Source organism: Leucopleurus acutus (genome assembly GCF_964270905.1).
Source record: "Leucopleurus acutus genome assembly, chromosome: 9".
Lineage (NCBI taxonomy): Eukaryota > Metazoa > Chordata > Mammalia > Artiodactyla > Delphinidae > Leucopleurus > Leucopleurus acutus.
The window spans coordinates 3,044,083-3,065,712 of record NC_139144.1 but is presented as its reverse complement, the minus strand read 5'-3'; positions in this window follow the sequence as shown (position 1 = coordinate 3,065,712).

The following is a 21,630-nucleotide window of genomic DNA, read 5'->3' as shown; positions in this document are numbered from 1 at the left end:
TGCTCCAAAAGAGAGGGCAGTGTGTTTCCCTACGCTCGGCGTGCACAGAGGGGCTCTAAAGGGCTACGGGCCTGGCTGTTGCTTAGCAGACCCAGGTGCACCTGGGGATACTCAGTGTTCCTGCCGGGAACAGGGTGCCCCGGCTAGCCTCCCAGGTGTCCAGAAAGCTGTGCTGCCGTTAAAGGTATGCAGAGCAGAGGCCACCACCTCCTGGAAACTGCACCACGCCTCCGCTTCTGCACGGCAAAGCAGGGCCTTACTTCCAGGCATGGGTTCATGCTGGGTGTGTCGGTAGCGACACAGCATACTAAGATGCTGACTTTCTCCTCGAGCAGAGTGACTTCAGGTACGAGGACGGGCCTCGCAGTGTTCCATGCACAGCGTTCTCTCATGGCAGCTCACACAAGGGCCATGACAGAGTCTTCCTGGGCACTTCGTACTCACCAGCCATGTTGTCCTCAGGGTGCTCGAGGGCTCTGGAGGTGAACCGCTCCTCGAGGAATGCGCAGTGTGTTGTTGCCCAGCACGCGGCACACACAGAGGTCCTCCGAGGTCTCAACCCATGGACCTCGACGTTGCTCAGCTGGCCCACAGTTGTCTGGAGGCACTCAGTGACCTTGGAGGGAAAATGAGGCACACCCGTGGGGCCTAGGATTCCCCGGACGTGTACTTCCTTTCAAATAAAGCACGTAAGTGACTAAGAACTCCTGGAAACAGCTGCATGGCTCCCTTTCTGCACGGCTACTCAGGGCCTAACCTGGAAGCGAGTTCTCATGTTGAGGTTCCCTTTAGCTCTAGAGCCTGTCATGCGGACCGCCACCGCGGCCACGGAAGCCCCTGGTTTAGGGAGAGCAAACTCATAATTTTCCCCGAAGCATTCTTCCAGGGCTCACCGGACTGTCGGGTGCCGGGAATGTCATGTAGCTTCAAGGCAGGCATGAATGCCGCCCTCAAAGTGGGAAAGCAGGACTAGTTCCAGCAGGCCCCGTTTTCATGGGCACACTCAGCGTACATCCCTGTGGTTTCTAACGAGTCCCAAGAGACACCGGTTACCCTGTGTTTCCTTCCCTGAATCAACTCATCGAAGTAGGGAGTCCCACATCCAGCGAACTGTCTCCACCAAGGAACGCCGTAGCTGCTCCTCTGGGCCTGGGGCTGCCTGCACTGACACAGAAGGAAGAGGACTTGAATTGCAGTAAGAACCCAAGCCGCCGTCCTCTAGGAGGCACGGTGACTTCAGTCAGGAGGTCCTGGATGGAATGCGAAGACGAGGGTTACTCTGAGCGCAGCTCCGACTAGGGCAATGCGTAAGACCTTCGCGCCATGTGGCATGTGCCAGAACGGTGTTCGTGAACGTGTGTGAGTGCTGAGGAAACCAAGCTGCTCCAAAAGAGAGGGCAGTGTGTTTCCCTATGCTCGGCGTGCACAGAGGGGCTCTAAAGGGCTACGGGCCTGGCTGTTGCTTAGCAGACCCAGGTGCACCTGGGGATACTCAGTGTTCCTGCCGGGAACAGGGTGCCCCGGCTAGCCTCCCAGGTGTCCAGAAAGCTGTGCTGCCGTTAAAGGTATGCAGAGCAGAGGCCACCACCTCCTGGAAACTGCACCACGCCTCCGCTTCTGCACGGCAAAGCAGGGCCTTACTTCCAGGCATGGGTTCATGCTGGGTGTGTCGGTAGCGACACAGCATACTAAGATGCTGACTTTCTCCTCGAGCAGAGTGACTTCAGGTACGAGGACGGGCCTCGCAGTGTTCCATGCACAGCGTTCTCTCATGGCAGCTCACACAAGGGCCATGACAGAGTCTTCCTGGGCACTTCGTACTCACCAGCCATGTTGTCCTCAGGGTGCTCGAGGGCTCTGGAGGTGAACCGCTCCTCGAGGAATGCGCAGTGTGTTGTTGCCCAGCACGCGGCACACACAGAGGTCCTCCGAGGTCTCAACCCATGGACCTCGACGTTGCTCAGCTGGCCCACAGTTGTCTGGAGGCACTCAGTGACCTTGGAGGGAAAATGAGGCACACCCGTGGGGCCTAGGATTCCCCGGACGTGTACTTCCTTTCAAATAAAGCACGTAAGTGACTAAGAACTCCTGGAAACAGCTGCATGGCTCCCTTTCTGCACGGCTACTCAGGGCCTAACCTGGAAGCGAGTTCTCATGTTGAGGTTCCCTTTAGCTCTAGAGCCTGTCATGCGGACCGCCACCGCGGCCACGGAAGCCCCTGGTTTAGGGAGAGCAAACTCATAATTTTCCCCGAAGCATTCTTCCAGGGCTCACCGGACTGTCGGGTGCCGGGAATGTCATGTAGCTTCAAGGCAGGCATGAATGCCGCCCTCAAAGTGGGAAAGCAGGACTAGTTCCAACAGGCCCCGTTTTCATGGGCACACTCAGCGTACATCCCTGTGGTTTCTAACGAGTCCCAAGAGACACCGGTTACCCTGTGTTTCCTTCCCTGAATCAACTCATCGAAGTAGGGAGTCCCGCATCCAGCGAACTGTCTCCACCAAGGAACGCCGTAGCTGCTCCTCTGGGCCTGGGGCTGCCTGCACTGACACAGAAGGAAGAGGAGTTGAATTGCAGTAAGAACCCAAGCCGCCGTCCTCTAGGAGGCACGGTGACTTCAGTCAGGAGGTCCTGGATGGAATGCGAAGACGAGGGTTACTCTGAGCGCGGCTCCGACTAGGGCAATGCGTAAGACCTTCGCGCCATGTGGCATGTGCCAGAACGGTGTTCGTGAACGTGTGTGAGTGCTGAGGAAACCAAGCTGCTCCAAAAGAGAGTGCAGTGTGTTTCCCTACGCTCGGCGTGCACAGAGGGGCTCTAAAGGGCTACGGGCCTGGCTGTTGCTTAGCAGACCCAGGTGCACCTGGGGATACTCAGTGTTCCTGCCGGGAACAGGGTGCCCCGGCTAGCCTCCCAGGTGTCCAGAAAGCTGTGCTGCCGTTAAAGGTATGCAGAGCAGAGGCCACCGCCTCCTGGAAACTGCACCACGCCTCCGCTTCTGCACGGCAAAGCAGGGCCTTACTTCCAGGCATGGGTTCATGCTGGGTGTGTCGGTAGCAACACAGCATGCTAAGATGCTGACTTTCTCCTCGAGCAGAGTGACTTCAGGTACGAGGACGGGCCTCGCAGTGTTCCTTGCACAGCGTTCTCTCATGGCAGCTCACACAAGGGCCATGACAGAGTCTTCCTGGGCACTTCGTACTCACCAGCCATGTTGTCCTCAGGGTGCTCGAGGGCTCTGGAGGTGAACCGCTCCTCGAGGAATGCGCAGTGTGTTGTTGCCCAGCACGCGGCACACACAGAGGTCCTCCGAGGTCTCAACCCATGGACCTCGACGTTGCTCAGCTGGCCCACAGTTGTCTGGAGGCACTCAGTGACCTTGGAGGGAAAATGAGGCACACCCGTGGGGCCTAGGATTCCCCGGACGTGTACTTCCTTTCAAATAAAGCACGTAAGTGACTAAGAACTCCTGGAAACAGCTGCATGGCTCCCTTTCTGCACGGCTACTCAGGGCCTAACCTGGAAGCGAGTTCTCATGTTGAGGTTCCCTTTAGCTCTAGAGCCTGTCATGCGGACCGCCACCGCGGCCACGGAAGCCCCTGGTTTAGGGAGAGCAAACTCATAATTTTCCCCGAAGCATTCTTCCAGGGCTCACCGGACTGTCGGGTGCCGGGAATGTCATGTAGCTTCAAGGCAGGCATGAATGCCGCCCTCAAAGTGGGAAAGCAGGACTAGTTCCAGCAGGCCCCGTTTTCATGGGCACACTCAGCGTACATCCCTGTGGTTTCTAACGAGTCCCAAGAGACACCGGTTACCCTGTGTTTCCTTCCCTGAATCAACTCATCGAAGTAGGGAGTCCCGCATCCAGCGAACTGTCTCCACCAAGGAACGCCGTAGCTGCTCCTCTGGGCCTGGGGCTGCCTGTACTGACACAGAAGGAAGAGGACTTGAATTGCAGTAAGAACCCAAGCCGCCGTCCTCTAGGAGGCACGGTGACTTCAGTCAGGAGGTCCTGGATGGAATGCGAAGACGAGGGTTACTCTGAGCGCAGCTCCGACTAGGGCAATGCGTAAGACCTTCGCGCCATGTGGCATGTGCCAGAACGGTGTTCGTGAACGTGTGCGAGTGCTGAGGAAACCAAGCTGCTCCGAAAGAGAGGGCAGTGTGTTTCCCTACGCTCGGCGTGCACAGAGGGGCTCTAAAGGGCTACGGGCCTGGCTGTTGCTTAGCAGACCCAGGTGCACCTGGGGATACTCAGTGTTCCTGCCGGGAACAGGGTGCCCCGGCTAGCCTCCCAGGTGTCCAGAAAGCTGTGCTGCCATTAAAGGTATGCAGACCAGAGGCCACCGCCTCCTGGAAACTGCACCACACCTCCGCTTCTGCACGGCAAAGCAGGGCCTTACTTCCAGGCATGGGTTCATGCTGGGTGTGTCGGTAGCGACACAGCATGCTAAGATGCTGACTTTCTCCTCGAGCAGAGTGACTTCAGGTACGAGGACGGGCCTCGCAGTGTTCCATGCACAGCGTTCTCTCATGGCAGCTCACACAAGGGCCATGACAGAGTCTTCCTGGGCACTTCGTACTCACCAGCCATGTTGTCCTCAGGGTGCTTGAGGGCTCTGGAGGTGAACTGCTCCTCGAGGAATGCGCAGTGTGTTGTTGCCCAGCACGTGGCACACACAGAGGTCCTCCGAGGTCTCAACCCCTGGACCTCGACGTTGCTCAGCTGGCCCACAGTTGTCTGGAGGCACTCAGTGACCTTGGAGGGAAAATGAGGCACACCCGTGGGGCCTAGGATTCCCCGGACGTGTACTTCCTTTCAAATAAAGCACGTAAGTGACTAAGAACTCCTGGAAACAGCTGCATGGCTCCCTTTCTGCACGGCTACTCAGGGCCTAACCTGGAAGCGAGTTCTCATGTTGAGGTTCCCTTTAGCTCTAGAGCCTGTCATGCGGACCGCCACCGCGGCCACGGAAGCCCCTGGTTTAGGGAGAGCAAACTCATAATTTTTCCCGAAGCATTCTTCCAGGGCTCACCGGACTGTCGGGTGCCGGGAATGTCATGTAGCTTCAAGGCAGGCATGAATGCCGCCCTCAAAGTAGGAAAGCAGGACTAGTTCCAGCAGGCCCCGTTTTCATGGGCACACTCAGCGTACATCCCTGTGGTTTCTAACGAGTCCCAAGAGACACCGGTTACCCTGTGTTTCCTTCCCTGAATCAACTCATCGAAGTAGGGAGTCCCGCATCCAGCGAACTGTCTCCACCAAGGAACGCCGTAGCTGCTCCTCTGGGCCTGGGGCTGCCTGCACTGACACAGAAGGAAGAGGACTTGAATTGCAGTAAGAACCCAAGCCGCCGTCCTCTAGGAGGCACGGTGACTTCAGTCAGGAGGTCCTGGATGGAATGCGAAGACGAGGGTTACTCTGAGCGCAGCTCCGAATAGGGCAATGCGTAAGACCTTCGCGCCATGTGGCATGTGCCAGAACGGTGTTCGTGAACGTGTGTGAGTGCTGAGGAAACCAAGCTGCTCCGAAAGAGAGGGCAGTGTGTTTCCCTACGCTCGGCGTGCACAGAGGGGCTCTAAAGGGCTACGGGCCTGGATGTTGCTTAGCAGACCCAGGTGCACCTGGGGATACTCAGTGTTCCTGCCGGGAACAGGGTGCCCCGGCTAGCCTCCCAGGTGTCCAGAAAGCTGTGCTGCCGTTAAAGGTATGCAGAGCAGAGGCCACCACCTCCTGGAAACTGCACCACGCCTCCGCTTCTGCACGGCAAAGCAGGGCCTTACTTCCAGGCATGGGTTCATGCTGGGTGTGTCGGTAGCGACACAGCATGCTAAGATGCTGACTTTCTCCTCGAGCAGAGTGACTTCAGGTACGAGGACGGGCCTCGCAGTGTTCCATGCACAGCGTTCTCTCATGGCAGCTCACACAAGGGCCATGACAGAGTCTTCCTGGGCACTTCGTACTCACCAGCCATGTTGTCCTCAGGGTGCTCGAGGGCTCTGTAGGTGAACCGCTCCTCGAGGAATGCGCAGTGTGTTGTTGCCCAGCACGCGGCACACACAGAGGTCCTCCGAGGTCTCAACCCATGGACCTCGACGTTGCTCAGCTGGCCCACAGTTGTCTGGAGGCACTCAGTGACCTTGGAGGGAAAATGAGGCACACCCGTGGGGCCTAGGATTCCCCGGACGTGTACTTCCTTTCAAATAAAGCACGTAAGTGACTAAGAACTCCTGGAAACAGCTGCATGGCTCCCTTTCTGCACGGCTACTCAGGGCCTAACCTGGAAGCGAGTTCTCATGTTGAGGTTCCCTTTAGCTCTAGAGCCTGTCATGCGGACCGCCACCGCGGCCACGGAAGCCCCTGGTTTAGGGAGAGCAAACTCATAATTTTTCCCGAAGCATTCTTCCAGGGCTCACCGGACTGTCGGGTGCCGGGAATGTCATGTAGCTTCAAGGCAGGCATGAATGCCGCCCTCAAAGTGGGAAAGCAGGACTAGTTCCAGCAGGCCCCGTTTTCATGGGCACACTCAGCGTACATCCCTGTGGTTTCTAACGAGTCCCAAGAGACACCGGTTACCCTGTGTTTCCTTCCCTGAATCAACTCATCGAAGTAGGGAGTCCCGCATCCAGCGAACTGTCTCCACCAAGGAACGCCGTAGCTGCTCCTCTGGGCCTGGGGCTGCCTGCACTGACACAGAAGGAAGAGGAGTTGAATTGCAGTAAGAACCCAAGCCGCCGTCCTCTAGGAGGCACGGTGACTTCAGTCAGGAGGTCCTGGATGGAATGCGAAGACGAGGGTTACTCTGAGCGCAGCTCCGAATAGGGCAATGCGTAAGACCTTCGCGCCATGTGGCATGTGCCAGAACGGTGTTCGTGAACGTGTGTGAGTGCTGAGGAAACCAAGCTGCTCCGAAAGAGAGGGCAGTGTGTTTCCCTATGCTCGGCGTGCACAGAGGGGCTCTAAAGGGCTACGGGCCTGGATGTTGCTTAGCAGACCCAGGTGCACCTGGGGATACTCAGTGTTCCTGCCGGGAACAGGGTGCCCCGGCTAGCCTCCCAGGTGTCCAGAAAGCTGTGCTGCCGTTAAAGGTATGCAGAGCAGAGGCCACCACCTCCTGGAAACTGCACCACGCCTCCGCTTCTGCACGGCAAAGCAGGGCCTTACTTCCAGGCATGGGTTCATGCTGGGTGTGTCGGTAGCGACACAGCATGCTAAGATGCTGACTTTCTCCTCGAGCAGAGTGACTTCAGGTACGAGGACGGGCCTCGCAGTGTTCCATGCACAGCGTTCTCTCATGGCAGCTCACACAAGGGCCATGACAGAGTCTTCCTGGGCACTTCGTACTCACCAGCCATGTTGTCCTCAGGGTGCTCGAGGGCTCTGGAGGTGAACCGCTCCTCGAGGAATGCGCAGTGTGTTGTTGCCCAGCACGCTGCTCACACAGAGGTCCTCCGAGGTCTCAACCCATGGACCTCGACGTTGCTCAGCTGGCCCACAGTTGTCTGGAGGCACTCAGTGACCTTGGAGGGAAAATGAGGCACACCCGTGGGGCCTAGGATTCCCCGGACATGTACTTCCTTTCAAATAAAGCACGTAAGTGACTAAGAACTCCTGGAAACAGCTGCATGGCTCCCTTTCTGCACGGCTACTCAGGGCCTAACCTGGAAGCGAGTTCTCATGTTGAGGTTCCCTTTAGCTCTAGAGCCTGTCATGCAGACCGCCACCGCGGCCACGGAAGCCCCTGGTTTAGGGAGAGCAAACTCATAATTTTCCCCGAAGCATTCTTCCAGGGCTCACCGGACTGTCGGGTGCCGGGAATGTCATGTAGCTTCAAGGCAGGCATGAATGCCGCCCTCAAAGTGGGAAAGCAGGACTAGTTCCAGCAGGCCCCGTTTTCATGGGCACACTCAGCGTACATCCCTGTGGTTTCTAACGAGTCCCAAGAGACACCGGTTACCCTGTGTTTCCTTCCCTGAATCAACTCATCGAAGTAGGGAGTCCCGCATCCAGCGAACTGTCTCCACCAAGGAACGCCGTAGCTGCTCCTCTGGGCCTGGGGCTGCCTGCACTGACACAGAAGGAAGAGGACTTGAATTGCAGTAAGAACCCAAGCCGCCGTCCTCTAGGAGGCACGGTGACTTCAGTCAGGAGGTCCTGGATGGAATGCGAAGACGAGGGTTACTCTGAGCGCAGCTCCGACTAGGGCAATGCGTAAGACCTTCGCGCCATGTGGCATGTGCCAGAACGGTGTTCGTGAACGTGTGTGAGTGCTGAGGAAACCAAGCTGCTCCAAAAGAGAGGGCAGTGTGTTTCCCTATGCTCGGCGTGCACAGAGGGGCTCTAAAGGGCTACGGGCCTGGCTGTTGCTTAGCAGACCCAGGTGCACCTGGGGATACTCAGTGTTCCTGCCGGGAACAGGGTGCCCCGGCTAGCCTCCCAGGTGTCCAGAAAGCTGTGCTGCCGTTAAAGGTATGCGGAGCAGAGGCCACCGCCTCCTGGAAACTGCACCACGCCTCCGCTTCTGCACGGCAAAGCAGGGCCTTACTTCCAGGCATGGGTTCATGCTGGGTGTGTCGGTAGCGACACAGCATGCTAAGATGCTGACTTTCTCCTCGAGCAGAGTGACTTCAGGTACGAGGACGGGCCTCGCAGTGTTCCATGCACAGCGTTCTCTCATGGCAGCTCACACAAGGGCCATGACAGAGTCTTCCTGGGCACTTCGTACTCACCAGCCATGTTGTCCTCAGGGTGCTCGAGGGCTCTGGAGGTGAACCGCTCCTCGAGGAATGCGCAGTGTGTTGTTGTCCAGCACGCGGCACACACAGAGGTCCTCTGAGGTCTCAACCCATGGACCTCGACGTTGCTCAGCTGGCCCACAGTTGTCTGGAGGCACTCAGTGACCTTGGAGGGAAAATGAGGCACACCCGTGGGGCCTAGGATTCCCCGGACGTGTACTTCCTTTCAAATAAAGCACGTAAGTGACTAAGAACTCCTGGAAACAGCTGCATGGCTCCCTTTCTGCACGGCTACTCAGGGCCTAACCTGGAAGCGAGTTCTCATGTTGAGGTTCCCTTTAGCTCTAGAGCCTGTCATGCGGACCGCCACCGCGGCCACGGAAGCCCCTGGTTTAGGGAGAGCAAACTCATAATTTTCCCCGAAGCATTCTTCCAGGGCTCACCGGACTGTCGGGTGCCGGGAATGTCATGTAGCTTCAAGGCAGGCATGAATGCCGCCCTCAAAGTGGGAAAGCAGGACTAGTTCCAGCAGGCCCCGTTTTCATGGGCACACTCAGCGTACATCCCTGTGGTTTCTAACGAGTCCCAAGAGACACCGGTTACCCTGTGTTTCCTTCCCTGAATCAACTCATCGAAGTAGGGAGTCCCGCATCCAGCGAACTGTCTCCACCAAGGAACGCCGTAGCTGCTCCTCTGGGCCTGGGGCTGCCTGCACTGACACAGAAGGAAGAGGACTTGAATTGCAGTAAGAACCCAAGCCGCCGTCCTCTAGGAGGCACGGTGACTTCAGTCAGGAGGTCCTGGATGGAATGCGAAGACGAGGGTTACTCTGAGCGCAGCTCCGACTAGGGCAATGCGTAAGACCTTCGCGCCATGTGGCATGTGCCAGAACGGTGTTCGTGAACGTGTGTGAGTGCTGAGGAAACCAAGCTGCTCCAAAAGAGAGGGCAGTGTGTTTCCCTACGCTCGGCGTGCACAGAGGGGCTCTAAAGGGCTACGGGCCTGGCTGTTGCTTAGCAGACCCAGGTGCACCTGGGGATACTCAGTGTTCCTGCCGGGAACAGGGTGCCCCGGCTAGCCTCCCAGGTGTCCAGAAAGCTGTGCTGCCGTTAAAGGTATGCAGAGCAGAGGCCACCACCTCCTGGAAACTGCACCACGCCTCCGCTTCTGCACGGCAAAGCAGGGCCTTACTTCCAGGCATGGGTTCATGCTGGGTGTGTCGGTAGCGACACAGCATGCTAAGATGCTGACTTTCTCCTCGAGCAGAGTGACTTCAGGTACGAGGACGGGCCTCGCAGTGTTCCATGCACAGCGTTCTCTCATGGCAGCTCACACAAGGGCCATGACAGAGTCTTCCTGGGCACTTCGTACTCACCAGCCATGTTGTCCTCAGGGTGCTCGAGGGCTCTGTAGGTGAACCGCTCCTCGAGGAATGCGCAGTGTGTTGTTGCCCAGCACGCGGCACACACAGAGGTCCTCCGAGGTCTCAACCCATGGACCTCGACGTTGCTCAGCTGGCCCACAGTTGTCTGGAGGCACTCAGTGACCTTGGAGGGAAAATGAGGCACACCCGTGGGGCCTAGGATTCCCCGGACGTGTACTTCCTTTCAAATAAAGCACGTAAGTGACTAAGAACTCCTGGAAACAGCTGCATGGCTCCCTTTCTGCACGGCTACTCAGGGCCTAACCTGGAAGCGAGTTCTCATGTTGAGGTTCCCTTTAGCTCTAGAGCCTGTCATGCGGACCGCCACCGCGGCCACGGAAGCCCCTGGTTTAGGGAGAGCAAACTCATAATTTTCCCCGAAGCATTCTTCCAGGGCTCACCGGACTGTCGGGTGCCGGGAATGTCATGTAGCTTCAAGGCAGGCATGAATGCCGCCCTCAAAGTGGGAAAGCAGGACTAGTTCCAGCAGGCCCCGTTTTCATGGGCACACTCAGCGTACATCCCTGTGGTTTCTAACGAGTCCCAAGAGACACCGGTTACCCTGTGTTTCCTTCCCTGAATCAACTCATCGAAGTAGGGAGTCCCGCATCCAGCGAACTGTCTCCACCAAGGAACGCCGTAGCTGCTCCTCTGGGCCTGGGGCTGCCTGCACTGACACAGAAGGAAGAGGACTTGAATTGCAGTAAGAACCCAAGCCGCCGTCCTCTAGGAGGCACGGTGACTTCAGTCAGGAGGTCCTGGATGGAATGCGAAGACGAGGGTTACTCTGAGCGCAGCTCCGACTAGGGCAATGCGTAAGACCTTCGCGCCATGTGGCATGTGCCAGAACGGTGTTCGTGAACGTGTGTGAGTGCTGAGGAAACCAAGCTGCTCCAAAAGAGAGGGCAGTGTGTTTCCCTACGCTCGGCGTGCACAGAGGGGCTCTAAAGGGCTACGGGCCTGGCTGTTGCTTAGCAGACCCAGGTGCACCTGGGGATACTCAGTGTTCCTGCCGGGAACAGGGTGCCCCGGCTAGCCTCCCAGGTGTCCAGAAAGCTGTGCTGCCGTTAAAGGTATGCAGAGCAGAGGCCACCGCCTCCTGGAAACTGCACCACGCCTCCGCTTCTGCACGGCAAAGCAGGGCCTTACTTCCAGGCATGGGTTCATGCTGGGTGTGTCGGTAGCGACACAGCATGCTAAGATGCTGACTTTCTCCTCGAGCAGAGTGACTTCAGGTACGAGGACGGGCCTCGCAGTGTTCCATGCACAGCGTTCTCTCATGGCAGCTCACACAAGGGCCATGACAGAGTCTTCCTGGGCACTTCGTACTCACCAGCCATGTTGTCCTCAGGGTGCTCGAGGGCTCTGGAGGTGAACCGCTCCTCGAGGAATGCGCAGTGTGTTGTTGCCCAGCACGCGGCACACACAGAGGTCCTCTGAGGTCTCAACCCATGGACCTCGACGTTGCTCAGCTGGCCCACAGTTGTCTGGAGGCACTCAGTGACCTTGGAGGGAAAATGAGGCACACCCGTGGGGCCTAGGATTCCCCGGACGTGTACTTCCTTTCAAATAAAGCACGTAAGTGACTAAGAACTCCTGGAAACAGCTGCATGGCTCCCTTTCTGCACGGCTACTCAGGGCCTAACCTGGAAGCGAGTTCTCATGTTGAGGTTCCCTTTAGCTCTAGAGCCTGTCATGCGGACCGCCACCGCGGCCACGGAAGCCCCTGGTTTAGGGAGAGCAAACTCATAATTTTCCCCGAAGCATTCTTCCAGGGCTCACCGGACTGTCGGGTGCCGGGAATGTCATGTAGCTTCAAGGCAGGCATGAATGCCGCCCTCAAAGTGGGAAAGCAGGACTAGTTCCAGCAGGCCCCGTTTTCATGGGCACACTCAGCGTACATCCCTGTGGTTTCTAACGAGTCCCAAGAGACACCGGTTACCCTGTGTTTCCTTCCCTGAATCAACTCATCGAAGTAGGGAGTCCCGCATCCAGCGAACTGTCTCCACCAAGGAACGCCGTAGCTGCTCCTCTGGGCCTGGGGCTGCCTGCACTGACACAGAAGGAAGAGGACTTGAATTGCAGTAAGAACCCAAGCCGCCGTCCTCTAGGAGGTACGGTGACTTCAGTCAGGAGGTCCTGGATGGAATGCGAAGACGAGGGTTACTCTGAGCGCAGCTCCGACTAGGGCAATGCGTAAGACCTTCGCGCCATGTGGCATGTGCCAGAACGGTGTTCGTGAACGTGTGTGAGTGCTGAGGAAACCAAGCTGCTCCAAAAGAGAGGGCAGTGTGTTTCCCTACGCTCGGCGTGCACAGAGGGGCTCTAAAGGGCTACGGGCCTGGCTGTTGCTTAGCAGACCCAGGTGCACCTGGGGATACTCAGTGTTCCTGCCGGGAACAGGGTGCCCCGGCTAGCCTCCCAGGTGTCCAGAAAGCTGTGCTGCCGTTAAAGGTATGCAGAGCAGAGGCCACCACCTCCTGGAAACTGCACCACGCCTCCGCTTCTGCACGGCAAAGCAGGGCCTTACTTCCAGGCATGGGTTCATGCTGGGTGTGTCGGTAGCGACACAGCATGCTAAGATGCTGACTTTCTCCTCGAGCAGAGTGACTTCAGGTACGAGGACGGGCCTCGCAGTGTTCCATGCACAGCGTTCTCTCATGGCAGCACACACAAGGGCCATGACAGAGTCTTCCTGGGCACTTCGTACTCACCAGCCATGTTGTCCTCAGGGTGCTCGAGGGCTCTGGAGGTGAACCGCTCCTCGAGGAATGCGCAGTGTGTTGTTGCCCAGCACGCGGCACACACAGAGGTCCTCCGAGGTCTCAACCCATGGACCTCGACGTTGCTCAGCTGGCCCACAGTTGTCTGGAGGCACTCAGTGACCTTGGAGGGAAAATGAGGCACACCCGTGGGGCCTAGGATTCCCCGGACGTGTACTTCCTTTCAAATAAAGCACGTAAGTGACTAAGAACTCCTGGAAACAGCTGCATGGCTCCCTTTCTGCACGGCTACTCAGGGCCTAACCTGGAAGCGAGTTCTCATGTTGAGGTTCCCTTTAGCTCTAGAGCCTGTCATGCGGACCGCCACCGCGGCCACGGAAGCCCCTGGTTTAGGGAGAGCAAACTCATAATTTTCCCCGAAGCATTCTTCCAGGGCTCACCGGACTGTCGGGTGCCGGGAATGTCATGTAGCTTCAAGGCAGGCATGAATGCCGCCCTCAAAGTGGGAAAGCAGGACTAGTTCCAGCAGGCCCCGTTTTCATGGGCACACTCAGCGTACATCCCTGTGGTTTCTAACGAGTCCCAAGAGACACCGGTTACCCTGTGTTTCCTTCCCTGAATCAACTCATCGAAGTAGGGAGTCCCGCATCCAGCGAACTGTCTCCACCAAGGAACGCCGTAGCTGCTCCTCTGGGCCTGGGGCTGCCTGCACTGACACAGAAGGAAGAGGACTTGAATTGCAGTAAGAACCCAAGCCGCCGTCCTCTAGGAGGCACGGTGACTTCAGTCAGGAGGTCCTGGATGGAATGCGAAGACGAGGGTTACTCTGAGCGCAGCTCCGACTAGGGCAATGCGTAAGACCTTCGCGCCATGTGGCATGTGCCAGAACGGTGTTCGTGAACGTGTGCGAGTGCTGAGGAAACCAAGCTGCTCCAAAAGAGAGGGCAGTGTGTTTCCCTACGCTCGGCGTGCACAGAGGGGCTCTAAAGGGCTACGGGCCTGGCTGTTGCTTAGCAGACCCAGGTGCACCTGGGGATACTCAGTGTTCCTGCCGGGAACAGGGTGCCCCGGCTAGCCTCCCAGGTGTCCAGAAAGCTGTGCTGCCGTTAAAGGTATGCAGAGCAGAGGCCACCGCCTCCTGGAAACTGCACCACGCCTCCGCTTCTGCACGGCAAAGCAGGGCCTTACTTCCAGGCATGGGTTCATGCTGGGTGTGTCAGTAGCGACACAGCATGCTAAGATGCTGACTTTCTCCTCGAGCAGAGTGACTTCAGGTACGAGGACGGGCCTCGCAGTGTTCCATGCACAGCGTTCTCTCATGGCAGCTCACACAAGGGCCATGACAGAGTCTTCCTGGGCACTTCGTACTCACCAGCCATGTTGTCCTCAGGGTGCTCGAGGGCTCTGGAGGTGAACCGCTCCTCGAGGAATGCGCAGTGTGTTGTTGCCCAGCACGCGGCACACACAGAGGTCCTCCGAGGTCTCAACCCATGGACCTCGACGTTGCTCAGCTGGCCCACAGTTGTCTGGAGGCACTCAGTGACCTTGGAGGGAAAATGAGGCACACCCGTGGGGCCTAGGATTCCCCGGACGTGTACTTCCTTTCAAATAAAGCACGTAAGTGACTAAGAACTCCTGGAAACAGCTGCATGGCTCCCTTTCTGCACGGCTACTCAGGGCCTAACCTGGAAGCGAGTTCTCATGTTGAGGTTCCCTTTAGCTCTAGAGCCTGTCATGCGGACCGCCACCGCGGCCACGGAAGCCCCTGGTTTAGGGAGAGCAAACTCATAATTTTCCCCGAAGCATTCTTCCAGGGCTCACCGGACTGTCGGGTGCCGGGAATGTCATGTAGCTTCAAGGCAGGCATGAATGCCGCCCTCAAAGTGGGAAAGCAGGACTAGTTCCAGCAGGCCCCGTTTTCATGGGCACACTCAGCGTACATCCCTGTGGTTTCTAACGAGTCCCAAGAGACACCGGTTACCCTGTGTTTCCTTCCCTGAATCAACTCATCGAAGTAGGGAGTCCCGCATCCAGCGAACTGTCTCCACCAAGGAACGCCGTAGCTGCTCCTCTGGGCCTGGGGCTGCCTGCACTGACACAGAAGGAAGAGGACTTGAATTGCAGTAAGAACCCAAGCCGCCGTCCTCTAGGAGGCACGGTGACTTCAGTCAGGAGGTCCTGGATGGAATGCGAAGACGAGGGTTACTCTGAGCGCAGCTCCGACTAGGGCAATGCGTAAGACCTTCGCGCCATGTGGCATGTGCCAGAACGGTGTTCGTGAACGTGTGTGAGTGCTGAGGAAACCAAGCTGCTCCAAAAGAGAGGGCAGTGTGTTTCCCTACGCTCGGCGTGCACAGAGGGGCTCTAAAGGGCTACGGGCCTGGCTGTTGCTTAGCAGACCCAGGTGCACCTGGGGATACTCAGTGTTCCTGCCGGGAACAGGGTGCCCCGGCTAGCCTCCCAGGTGTCCAGAAAGCTGTGCTGCCGTTAAAGGTATGCAGAGCAGAGGCCACCACCTCCTGGAAACTGCACCACGCCTCCGCTTCTGCACGGCAAAGCAGGGCCTTACTTCCAGGCATGGGTTCATGCTGGGTGTGTCGGTAGCGACACAGCATACTAAGATGCTGACTTTCTCCTCGAGCAGAGTGACTTCAGGTACGAGGACGGGCCTCGCAGTGTTCCATGCACAGCGTTCTCTCATGGCAGCTCACACAAGGGCCATGACAGAGTCTTCCTGGGCACTTCGTTCTCACCAGCCATGTTGTCCTCAGGGTGCTCGAGGGCTCTGGAGGTGAACCGCTCCTCGAGGAATGCGCAGTGTGTTGTTGCCCAGCACGCGGCACACACAGAGGTCCTCCGAGGTCTCAACCCATGGACCTCGACGTTGCTCAGCTGGCCCACAGTTGTCTGGAGGCACTCAGTGACCTTGGAGGGAAAATGAGGCACACCCGTGGGGCCTAGGATTCCCCGGACGTGTACTTCCTTTCAAATAAAGCACGTAAGTGACTAAGAACTCCTGGAAACAGCTGCATGGCTCCCTTTCTGCACGGCTACTCAGGGCCTAACCTGGAAGCGAGTTCTCATGTTGAGGTTCCCTTTAGCTCTAGAGCCTGTCATGCGGACCACCACCGCGGCCACGGAAGCCCCTGGTTTAGGGAGAGCAAACTCATAATTTTCCCCGAAGCATTCTTCCAGGGCTCACCGGACTGTCGGGTGCCGGGAATGTCATGTAGCTTCAAGGCAGGCATGAATGCCGCCCTCAAAGTGGGAAAGCAGGACTAGTTCCAACAGGCCCCATTTTCAGGGGCACACTCAGCGTACATCCCTGTGGTTTCTAACGAGTCCCAAGAGACACCGGTTACCCTGTGTTTCCTTCCCTGAATCAACTCATCGAAGTAGGGAGTCCCGCATCCAGCGAACTGTCTCCACCAAGGAACGCCGTAGCTGCTCCTCTGGGCCTGGGGCTGCCTGCACTGACACAGAAGGAAGAGGACTTGAATTGCAGTAAGAACCCAAGCCGCCGTCCTCTAGGAGGCACGGTGACTTCAGTCAGGAGGTCCTGGATGGAATGCGAAGACGAGGGTTACTCTGAGCGCAGCTCCGACTAGGGCAATGCGTAAGACCTTCGCGCCATGTGGCATGTGCCAGAACGGTGTTCGTGAACGTGTGTGAGTGCTGAGGAAACCAAGCTGCTCCAAAAGAGAGGGCAGTGTGTTTCCCTACGCTCGGCGTGCACAGAGGGGCTCTAAAGGGCTACGGGCCTGGCTGTTGCTTAGCAGACCCAGGTGCACCTGGGGATACTCAGTGTTCCTGCCGGGAACAGGGTGCCCCGGCTAGCCTCCCAGGTGTCCAGAAAGCTGTGCTGCCGTTAAAGGTATGCAGAGCAGAGGCCACCGCCTCCTGGAAACTGCACCACGCCTCCGCTTCTGCACGGCAAAGCAGGGCCTTACTTCCAGGCATGGGTTCATGCTGGGTGTGTCGGTAGCGACACAGCATGCTAAGATGCTGACTTTCTCCTCGAGCAGAGTGACTTCAGGTACGAGGATGGGCCTCGCAGTGTTCCATGCACAGCGTTCTCTCATGGCAGCTCACACAAGGGCCATGACAGAGTCTTCCTGGACACTTCGTACTCACCAGCCATGTTGTCCTCAGGGTGCTCGAGGGCTCTGGAGGTGAACCGCTCCTCGAGGAATGCGCAGTGTGTTGTTGCCCAGCACGCGGCACACACAGAGGTCCTCCGAGGTCTCAACCCATGGACCTCGACGTTGCTCAGCTGGCCCACAGTTGTCTGGAGGCACTCAGTGACCTTGGAGGGAAAATGAGGCACACCCGTGGGGCCTAGGATTCCCCGGACGTGTACTTCCTTTCAAATAAAGCACGTAAGTGACTAAGAACTCCTGGAAACAGCTGCATGGCTCCCTTTCTGCACGGCTACTCAGGGCCTAACCTGGAAGCGAGTTCTCATGTTGAGGTTCCCTTTAGCTCTAGAGCCTGTCATGCGGACCGCCACCGCGGCCACGGAAGCCCCTGGTTTAGGGAGAGCAAACTCATAATTTTCCCCGAAGCATTCTTCCAGGGCTCACCGGACTGTCGGGTGCCGGGAATGTCATGTAGCTTCAAGGCAGGCATGAATGCCGCCCTCAAAGTGGGAAAGCAGGACTAGTTCCAGCAGGCCCCGTTTTCATGGGCACACTCAGCGTACATCCCTGTGGTTTCTAACGAGTCCCAAGAGACACCGGTTACCCTGTGTTTCCTTCCCTGAATCAACTCATCGAAGTAGGGAGTCCCGCATCCAGCGAACTGTCTCCACCAAGGAACGCCGTAGCTGCTCCTCTGGGCCTGGGGCTGCCTGCACTGACACAGAAGGAAGAGGAGTTGAATTGCAGTAAGAACCCAAGCCGCCGTCCTCTAGGAGGCACGGTGACTTCAGTCAGGAGGTCCTGGATGGAATGCGAAGACGAGGGTTACTCTGAGCGCAGCTCCGAATAGGGCAATGCGTAAGACCTTCGCGCCATGTGGCATGTGCCAGAACGGTGTTCGTGAACGTGTGTGAGTGCTGAGGAAACCAAGCTGCTCCGAAAGAGAGGGCAGTGTGTTTCCCTACGCTCGGCGTGCACAGAGGGGCTCTAAAGGGCTACGGGCCTGGCTGTTGCTTAGCAGACCCAGGTGCACCTGGGGATACTCAGTGTTCCTGCCGGGAACAGGGTGCCCCGGCTAGCCTCCCAGGTGTCCAGAAAGCTGTGCTGCCGTTAAAGGTATGCAGAGCAGAGGCCACCACCTCCTGGAAACTGCACCACGCCTCCGCTTCTGCACGGCAAAGCAGGGCCTTACTTCCAGGCATGGGTTCATGCTGGGTGTGTCGGTAGCGACACAGCATGCTAAGATGCTGACTTTCTCCTCGAGCAGAGTGACTTCAGGTACGAGGACGGGCCTCGCAGTGTTCCATGCACAGCGTTCTCTCATGGCAGCTCACACAAGGGCCATGACAGAGTCTTCCTGGGCACTTCGTACTCACCAGCCATGTTGTCCTCAGGGTGCTCGAGGGCTCTGGAGGTGAACCGCTCCTCGAGGAATGCGCAGTGTGTTGTTGCCCAGCCCGCGGCTCACACAGAGGTCCTCCGAGGTCTCAACCCATGGACCTCGACGTTGCTCAGCTGGCCCACAGTTGTCTGGAGGCACTCAGTGACCTTGGAGGGAAAATGAGGCACACCCGTGGGGCCTAGGATTCCCCGGACGTGTACTTCCTTTCAAATAAAGCACGTAAGTGACTAAGAACTCCTGGAAACAGCTGCATGGCTCCCTTTCTGCACGGCTACTCAGGGCCTAACCTGGAAGCGAGTTCTCATGTTGAGGTTCCCTTTAGCTCTAGAGCCTGTCATGCAGACCGCCACCGCGGCCACGGAAGCCCCTGGTTTAGGGAGAGCAAACTCATAATTTTCCCCGAAGCATTCTTCCAGGGCTCACCGGACTGTCGGGTGCCGGGAATGTCATGTAGCTTCAAGGCAGGCATGAATGCCGCCCTCAAAGTGGGAAAGCAGGACTAGTTCCAGCAGGCCCCGTTTTCATGGGCACACTCAGCGTACATCCCTGTGGTTTCTAACGAGTCCCAAGAGACACCGGTTACCCTGTGTTTCCTTCCCTGAATCAACTCATCGAAGTAGGGAGTCCCGCATCCAGCGAACTGTCTCCACCAAGGAACGCCGTAGCTGCTCCTCTGGGCCTGGGGCTGCCTGCACTGACACAGAAGGAAGAGGACTTGAATTGCAGTAAGAACCCAAGCCGCCGTCCTCTAGGAGGCACGGTGACTTCAGTCAGGAGGTCCTGGATGGAATGCGAAGACGAGGGTTACTCTGAGCGCAGCTCCGACTAGGGCAATGCGTAAGAACTTCGCGCCATGTGGCATGTGCCAGAACGGTGTTCGTGAACGTGTGTGAGTGCTGAGGAAACCAAGCTGCTCCAAAAGAGAGGGCAGTGTGTTTCCCTACGCTCGGCGTGCACAGAGGGGCTCTAAAGGGCTACGGGCCTGGCTGTTGCTTAGCAGACCCAGGTGCACCTGGGGATACTCAGTGTTCCTGCCGGGAACAGGGTGCCCCGGCTAGCCTCCCAGGTGTCCAGAAAGCTGTGCTGCCGTTAAAGGTATGCAGAGCAGAGGCCACCACCTCCTGGAAACTGCACCACGCCTCCGCTTCTGCACGGCAAAGCAGGGCCTTACTTCCAGGCATGGGTTCATGCTGGGTGTGTCGGTAGCGACACAGCATGCTAAGATGCTGACTTTCTCCTCGAGCAGAGTGACTTCAGGTACGAGGACGGGCCTCGCAGTGTTCCATGCACAGCGTTCTCTCATGGCAGCTCACACAAGGGCCATGACAGAGTCTTCCTGGGCACTTCGTACTCACCAGCCATGTTGTCCTCAGGGTGCTCGAGGGCTCTGGAGGTGAACCGCTCCTCGAGGAATGCGCAGTGTGTTGTTGCCCAGCACGCGGCTCACACAGAGGTCCTCCGAGGTCTCAACCCCTGGACCTCGACGTTGCTCAGCTGGCCCACAGTTGTCTGGAGGCACTCAGTGACCTTGGAGGGAAAATGAGGCACACCCGTGGGGCCTAGGATTCCCCGGACGTGTACTTCCTTTCAAATAAAGCACGTAAGTGACTAAGAACTCCTGGAAACAGCTGCATGGCTCCCTTTCTGCACGGCTACTCAGGGCCTAACCTGGAAGCGAGTTCTCATGTTGAGGTTCCCTTTAGCTCTAGAGCCTGTCATGCGGACCGCCACCGCGGCCACGGAAGCCCCTGGTTTAGGGAGAGCAAACATAATTTTCCCCGAAGCATTCTTCCAGGGCTCACCGGACTGTCGGGTGCCGGGAATGTCATGTAGCTTCAAGGCAGGCATGAATGCCGCCCTCAAAGTGGGAAAGCAGGGCTAGTTCCAACAGGCCCCGTTTTCATGGGCACACTCAGCGTACATCCCTGTGGTTTCTAACGAGTCCCAAGAGACACCGGTTACCCTGTGTTTCCTTCCCTGAATCAACTCATCGAAGTAGGGAGTCCCGCATCCAGCGAACTGTCTCCACCAAGGAACGCCGTAGCTGCTCCTCTGGGCCTGGGGCTGCCTGCACTGACACAGAAGGAAGAGGAGTTGAATTGCAGTAAGAACCCAAGCCGCCGTCCTCTAGGAGGCACGGTGACTTCAGTCAGGAGGTCCTGGATGGAATGCGAAGACGAGGGTTACTCTGAGCGCAGCTCCGACTAGGGCAATGCGTAAGACCTTCGCGCCATGTGGCATGTGCCAGAACGGTGTTCGTGAACGTGTGTGAGTGCTGAGGAAACCAAGCTGCTCCAAAAGAGAGTGCAGTGTGTTTCCCTACGCTCGGCGTGCACAGAGGGGCTCTAAAGGGCTACGGGCCTGGCTGTTGCTTAGCAGACCCAGGTGCACCTGGGGATACTCAGTGTTCCTGCCGGGAACAGGGTGCCCCGGCTAGCCTCCCAGGTGTCCAGAAAGCTGTGCTGCCGTTAAAGGTATGCAGAGCAGAGGCCACCGCCTCCTGGAAACTGCACCACGCCTCCGCTTCTGCACGGCAAAGCAGGGCCTTACTTCCAGGCATGGGTTCATGCTGGGTGTGTCGGTAGCGACACAGCATGCTAAGATGCTGACTTTCTCCTCGAGCAGAGTGACTTCAGGTACGAGGACGGGCCTCGCAGTGTTCCATGCACAGCGTTCTCTCATGGCAGCTCACACAAGGGCCATGACAGAGTCTTCCTGGACACTTCGTACTCACCAGCCATGTTGTCCTCAGGGTGCTCGAGGGCTCTGGAGGTGAACCGCTCCTCGAGGAATGCGCAGTGTGTTGTTGCCCAGCACGCGGCACACACAGAGGTCCTCCGAGGTCTCAACCCATGGACCTCGACCTTGCTCAGCTGGCCCACAGTTGTCTGGAGGCACTCAGTGACCTTGGAGGGAAAATGAGGCACACCCGTGGGGCCTAGGATTCCCCGGACGTGTACTTCCTTTCAAATAAAGCACGTAAGTGACTAAGAACTCCTGGAAACAGCTGCATGGCTCCCTTTCTGCACGGCTACTCAGGGCCTAACCTGGAAGCGAGTTCTCATGTTGAGGTTCCCTTTAGCTCTAGAGCCTGTCATGCGGACCGCCACCGCGGCCACGGAAGCCCCTGGTTTAGGGAGAGCAAACTCATAATTTTCCCCGAAGCATTCTTCCAGGGCTCACCGGACTGTCGGGTGCCGGGAATGT